This window comes from Thalia democratica, chromosome 2, assembly GCF_965202585.1.
Source record: "Thalia democratica chromosome 2, ktThaDemo2.hap1.1, whole genome shotgun sequence".
Taxonomy (NCBI): domain Eukaryota; kingdom Metazoa; phylum Chordata; class Thaliacea; order Salpida; family Salpidae; genus Thalia; species Thalia democratica.
In genome coordinates, this window is record NC_139166.1 from 64,368,915 (window position 1) to 64,375,200 (window position 6,286).

Below are 6,286 nucleotides of genomic sequence, written 5' to 3' on the forward strand. Positions count from 1 at the left end.
GAGCAATTTTATTTCGTTTAATAAACAATACTTTCATCAACTTATATTAGCTTCAGACGCAGTTAAGATATAATATTATTTATTAAAAAACTAAATTAGAGTTAGGTTATTTATCATTCTGTATAAATAACAAAGAAAATTTTACAAAGTTTAGCTAAAACATTCTCATGAGTGGAATTCAAAACAAACATGCTATTAAAAAAACATACTTACACAAAACACTATGTCTCAAAAAGAACAGTTGCTTAATTAACTAAAAACAAAATAAGAGCACGTTTTTAATATGCTAAGTAACATTTTGTTCTGTTTATATAAAGTCCTTTTTTGTTTAATTGTATTTTCAATTAAAACTGATAAAGATTAAGCTTAATTTCTAAGTAGTACTTGGTATTATAAAAAATTTTAAACCAATTAAAAATCAATAAATCATATTTTTGAAACAAGCACCTAAAAATACTTAGTTACTGTTTTTATTTTATAAGTTCTAGTTACTTTTATGTACAGCACAATAAAAAAAGTTAAAAAAATTTGGATAAAATATTCTTAGTTTTTATATAAATTAAACAAAATCAAATTTTTTGAATATATTAAGATGCATAGTATTGTTTTCAAAAAAAAATACAACTTATCAGTTCATTTTAAGTAATATAAATAACTTGTTAAGCTTTTATATAGAGAACAAAACGTAAAATTAAAGTAAAGTTGTTTGATTTAATATTAATGTTATTTAAATTAACGTTTGTTTTTTTAAATGAGGATCAACAAGTTTTACACCAAAAGTGTAAATTTGGTTACATATTACCATGTAGTTTGAAAACCAAAAGGTTTTAGCTTTTAAATAATCAAGCTGTTTTTGTTTTAAGTTGGTATAACACTGATAGTTTTCTATATAAGTTTATAAACAGATTATTAATAAGAAAAAATTAAATATCGTTTTATCAGTAATAGTTTTAGATATTAACATAAAAAAGAATAAAAACCATTGTTTATGTATAACTACATGCTTTAAAACTAAAAAAAAAGTTCAAAAGTAATGACATATAATTTCAAATAGATAATAAATTGGTTGAAACATCAAAAATTTTTAGAATATGTTTGAACAGGAAAATTTAAAAATGATGCAAAGTTTTATATTTATAAAAATAACTAAGTTTCAGTAAGTAACCTATTCACTATTAAACATCTAGGTGTTATTATCAAACCTATTGAAACTAATAAAAATATTTTATTAAGTAACACAACTTACTTAATAATCTTTTCATATTCATTTTTTTTTTGCCTCGTTAGAAACTTTAAAAACTTTTTGTAAAAAATAGGCATTAAATTATTTGTTGGTGATATATCATAAAAAAAACAGATATCTTAATGTATGACTAACTCAAATTTATTTTAAAAACAGTTTTTCTATTTTATGAATAAAAATTAAAAAAAACAGCCTAAAAAATTTTATTTTCATTGTTCTAGTACTGATAACAAATCATTCAAAACTTTTGTGAAAGTTCATTTTAGAAATGTTTTTAGTTTGTAAAAAAAAATTAAAAGCTATAAAATGCTAAAAAAAAAATTGTTTTGTTTTTAAAATTTTATTATTTCAAAAAAGTTGTTTAAGTTTGGTTTTTATAGTTTTTGAACAAAAAAGATTTCCTACCTATTACTTGTAAAGGAGAAAAAAAACTAATCTTTGAGCATTTAAGTTAATTAAAAAACACTTAAAATTAAAATGATACTTGAAATATACAATTATATTAATGTTTAAAGTTTACTTTAAAGTTTTTTAAAAATTAGACTTAGAAGTAAATTGAAATTTACTCAATAAAAAACACTATTACGTTATTGAATTTTTATTAATATACATATATAGAAGCTGAAAGCAAATATTAATTATTACGTCAAAGGCAGTCTATTATTACGTCACAATGCACTGTTTCAACTTTATAAACGCTGTAAGCGCATTAGTAACAAGTCCTACATGGTCTAGTGGTTAGGATTCCTGGCTTTCACCCAGGCGGCCCGGGTTCGATTCCCGGTGTAGGAATGTTTGGCTGTAATCGTATAGTGGTTAGTACTTCACGTTGTGGCCGTGACAACCCAGGTTCGAATCCTGGTTACAGCACCTTTTTTTCGTTTTTGGTTTTTAATAAATCTGTATTACAATAACTGTTTAAAGCTTTAAACAATAAAAATATTTAAGTAAAATATTGATAGTTTGTTTTGTTTAATAAGCCGTTGAAGATGAAAGTATATATACTTTTAAATATTTTAAAAGAAAATAATTCAATTTAATTATAGTTTAAACAAATTTTAATACAAAAGCACTTATTTAAAAAATCCTTAATCAATCTATTTTTAGAAAAATATTTATGGTTACAATTTTACAGTTTTGTGTTGATATTATTTATGTAACATAATTTAACTGCTCAACCGTTTAAATTACAAAAAATTAATCTTTTTAAAATATAAAGTAGCATACAAAACTTACTTTATAAAACCTGTATACAATAACAATTAGTTTTAACAATAATTACTTTCATTTTTACATTCTAGACTAGTTATTTATAGACAATAACTCATATTAAACATAACGTAATTCTATTCTTTTCTTATACATATTCTTTTATATATTTACTTAGTGAGTCTCATGTTTTTTAATGTTTTATTCAGTGACATAAAAATCCTTACTTTTTTTACTTAATTGCATGTATATTATTATTTACGTTTAAGATATTTTCTTCAGTTTTTTTATTTTAGTAGTATCTTAAAACATAAATCAAAATGTACATTAAATTAAGCAAAAAAAAAAGGATTGTTATGCCACTTAATAAAATATTAAGTAACGGTAGGTCTTTTTATGGGTATCATTTTATGGGTGTCCTAGTTGCAGCAATTTATTTTTGCAAAATTTTGAAAATTTTTTCAACTTTTATTTATTATTATTGTCATCTTAAATAGATTTATGCAAATTGTATATTTTATTCGCGACCAGTTTATTATTGTCATCAAAATACTTAGGTAAATTTTTATTTATTAATTAAAGCAATCAATGTAGAAGCAATAAAAACAAATTCTAATTGTTTACACAGTAAAACTAGATAAGAAATATTTATTAGAGACTTATTTTAAAATATTATATTGTTTCAAATGCTTTAAAAATTTTTCAAAAGATGTTTATTACCTTAATTAAAAATTTTATCTACTTAAGCTTTGTTTTTAATTAATAAATCCTACTATAATTTAAAAAATTGTGGCAAGGTCTTTGAAATTTTCTAAAAATTGAAATACATTTTTTAAAAATTACATGATAAAAATTGTAAAATGTCTATGTTTTACCTAAAAAATGCTACTATTATTTTTAAAATTTGTTGCTAAGCCTTTGAAATTTTACAGATATGGAATTTGAATTATACTTTTTTAGATTTACATCGTAAAAAATTCCTTAAGTATCTATGTATTAGCCAAGTTTAAAGTTTGTTGTTTAAGTATTAAATGATATTATAATGTTCAAAAAGTTTTGGCCAGACCTCTTAAAACGTGTAATGTTTTGTTTAAAATAACTGATATATACAATTTTTCCTTTTTGGTAATGAAATATTTATTATATTTTAATCAGAATAAACTGAAAATTTCAGAATTTTGACTGTATTTTTATTAAAATTTTTATGTAATTTTTGTTTTAACACTAATAAACAAAGCATTTATTTTTATTTTAAAACAATTTACCAAGCAAACAAAGTAAAGCTATTTTTGTTAATTTGTTATTAGACATTTTTGTTAATTTAACCTAAATAATATGCCAAAATTAAATAAGTTATTTTGATCAAATGATTTAATTAATATTTTTACCACTAGTTTTTGTAAAATTTTACTGTATATTCGAATTATCAAGAAAATATTAAATCTTAAGCAAAACACAGAACTCTTCTTATTATTAAAAATTGTTATCTTTTTTACATTTTAAGCTTCTGAGATGTATTAATAAAAACAGTTTTTAAGTAAAAGACAATGATTTGCATAAACAAAGTTGATTTTATCAAACTCTAACTGTAAACTTTAAAAAAATTCAAAACAAAATTACTAACTTAATTTTGTTTTTAAAGTAATAATTGAATTATATACTGCAGTTTTGATAGTAGATTATTAAAAAATATGTTTTTAAATGAAGTAGCATTTAGTTGATTATAAGACTTAAAGTAAAGAAAAGTTTTAAATATGATATTAAGATCAGATTTAAAAGTAAACTAACAAAAAATTTTAAAGTTGTTTTTAGTTTTTTTATGGGTACCCTTTTAAAATATAACATCTAAAACAGTTTAAACAAGTTTTAAAAGTTGTACAGGTAAAGTAAAAACCTAAAACAAGCTATTTTGATCAAACTTAAAAGGATACCCATAAAAAGTTTTAAAGCTGTGTTTGGTCTTTTTATGGGTATCCATTTGAATTTTAACATCTAGAACAGTTTAAACAAGTTTTTAAAGTTATAGAAGTAAAATACAAGTTTAAAATAGAATATTTAGATAAAATTCAAAAGGATACATATAAAAAGTTTTAAAGCTGTATTTAGTCTTTTTATGGGTATCCTTTTGAATTTTAACATCTAAAACAGTTTATATATTTTTTTAAAGTTATACAAGTAAAATATAAGTTTAAGATAGAATATTTAGATAAAACTAGTATGTAAAAATGAAAGTAATTAGTGTTAAAACTAATTGTTATTGTATACAGGTTTTATAAAGTAAGTTTTGTATGCTACTTTATATTTTAAAAAGATTAATTTTTTGTAATTTAAACGGTTGAGCAGTTAAATTATGTTACATAAATAATATCAACACAAAATTGTAAAATTGTAACCATAAATATTTTTCTAAAAATAGATTGATTAAGGATTTTTTAAATAAGTGCTTTTGTATTAAAATTTGTTTAAACTATAATTAAATTGAATTATTTTCTTTTAAAATATTTAAAAGTATATATACTTTCATCTTCAACGGCTTATTAAACAAAACAAACTATCAATATTTTACTTAAATATTTTTATTGTTTAAAGCTTTAAACAGTTATTGTAATACAGATTTATTAAAACCAAAAACGAAAAAAGGTGCTGTAACCAGGATTCGAACCTGGGTTGTCACGGCCACAACGTGAAGTACTAACCACTATACGATTACAGCCAAACATTCCTACACCGGGAATCGAACCCGGGCCGCCTGGGTGAAAGCCAGGAATCCTAACCACTAGACCATGTAGGACTTGTTACTAATGCGCTTACTGCGTTTATAAAGTTGAAACAGTGCATTGTGACGTAATAATAGACTGCCTTTGACGTAATAATTAATATTTGCTTTCAGCTTCTATATATGTATACTAATAAAAATTCAATAACGTAATAATGTTTTTTATTGAGTAAATTTTAATTTACTATTAAGTCTAATTTTTTAAAAATTTTAAAGTAAATTTTGAGCATTAATAAAATTGTATTTTTCAAGTATCACTTTAATTTTAAGTGTTTTTTAATAAACTTAAATGCTCAAAGACTAGTTTTTTTTTTCCTTTACACTAGTAATAGGAAGTCTTTTTTGTTCAAAAACTATAAAAACCAAACTTAAACAACTTTTTTGAAATAATAAAATTTTAAAAACAAAACAATTTTTTTTTAAACACTTTATAACTTTTTTTCCTATCTATAACATTTCTGAAATGAACTTTCACAAAAGTTTCGAATAATTTGTTTTTTAGTACTAGAATAATGAAAATAAAATCTTTGAGACAGTTTTTTTTTCAATTTTAATTTATGAAATAGGAAATTTTTTGAAATAAATTTGAGTTAGTCATACTTTAAGATACCTGTTTTTTATAATATATCACTAACAATAATTTAATGCCTATTTTTCACAAAAAGTTTTTAAAGTTTCTAACGAGGCAAAAAAAAAAGAATATGAAAAGAATATTTAAGTAAGTTTTGTTACTTAAATAAAATATATTTAATCTGTCTAATAGGTTTGATAATAACACGTAGATGTTTAATAGTATATCGGTTACTTACTGAAACTAAATTATTTTTATAAATATAAAACTTTACATCATTTTTTAATTTTCCTATTCGAACATATTCTAAAAAATTTTGATGTTTCAACCAATTTATTATCTATTTGAAATTATTTGTCATTACTTTTGAACTTTTTTTAGTCTTTAAGCATGTAGTTATACAAAAACAATGGTTTTTATCACTTTTTATGTTAATATTTAAAAGTTCTGTTGATACTACGAGATTTAAATATTTTTATAAGTAATC

At 21.3% G+C, this 6,286-nt stretch overlaps 4 non-coding genes across 4 annotated transcripts; 2 read left to right on the plus strand and 2 right to left on the minus strand.

Moving 5' to 3' along the window:
* The first annotated feature begins 1,963 nt into the window (after positions 1 to 1,963).
* On the plus strand, positions 1,964 to 2,035 carry Trnae-uuc (transfer RNA glutamic acid (anticodon UUC)). Its single transcript has one exon. It is a non-coding gene; the product is annotated as a tRNA-Glu (tRNA).
* A 6-nt stretch (positions 2,036 to 2,041) lies between these two features.
* Positions 2,042 to 2,113, plus strand: Trnah-gug (transfer RNA histidin (anticodon GUG)). The gene has a single exon. It is a non-coding gene; the product is annotated as a tRNA-His (tRNA).
* Positions 2,114 to 5,093: 2,980 nt separating this feature from the next.
* On the minus strand, positions 5,094 to 5,165 carry Trnah-gug (transfer RNA histidin (anticodon GUG)). The gene has a single exon. It is a non-coding gene; the product is annotated as a tRNA-His (tRNA).
* Positions 5,166 to 5,171: 6 nt separating this feature from the next.
* Positions 5,172 to 5,243, minus strand: Trnae-uuc (transfer RNA glutamic acid (anticodon UUC)). Its single transcript has one exon. It is a non-coding gene; the product is annotated as a tRNA-Glu (tRNA).
* Positions 5,244 to 6,286: the final 1,043 nt, after the last annotated feature.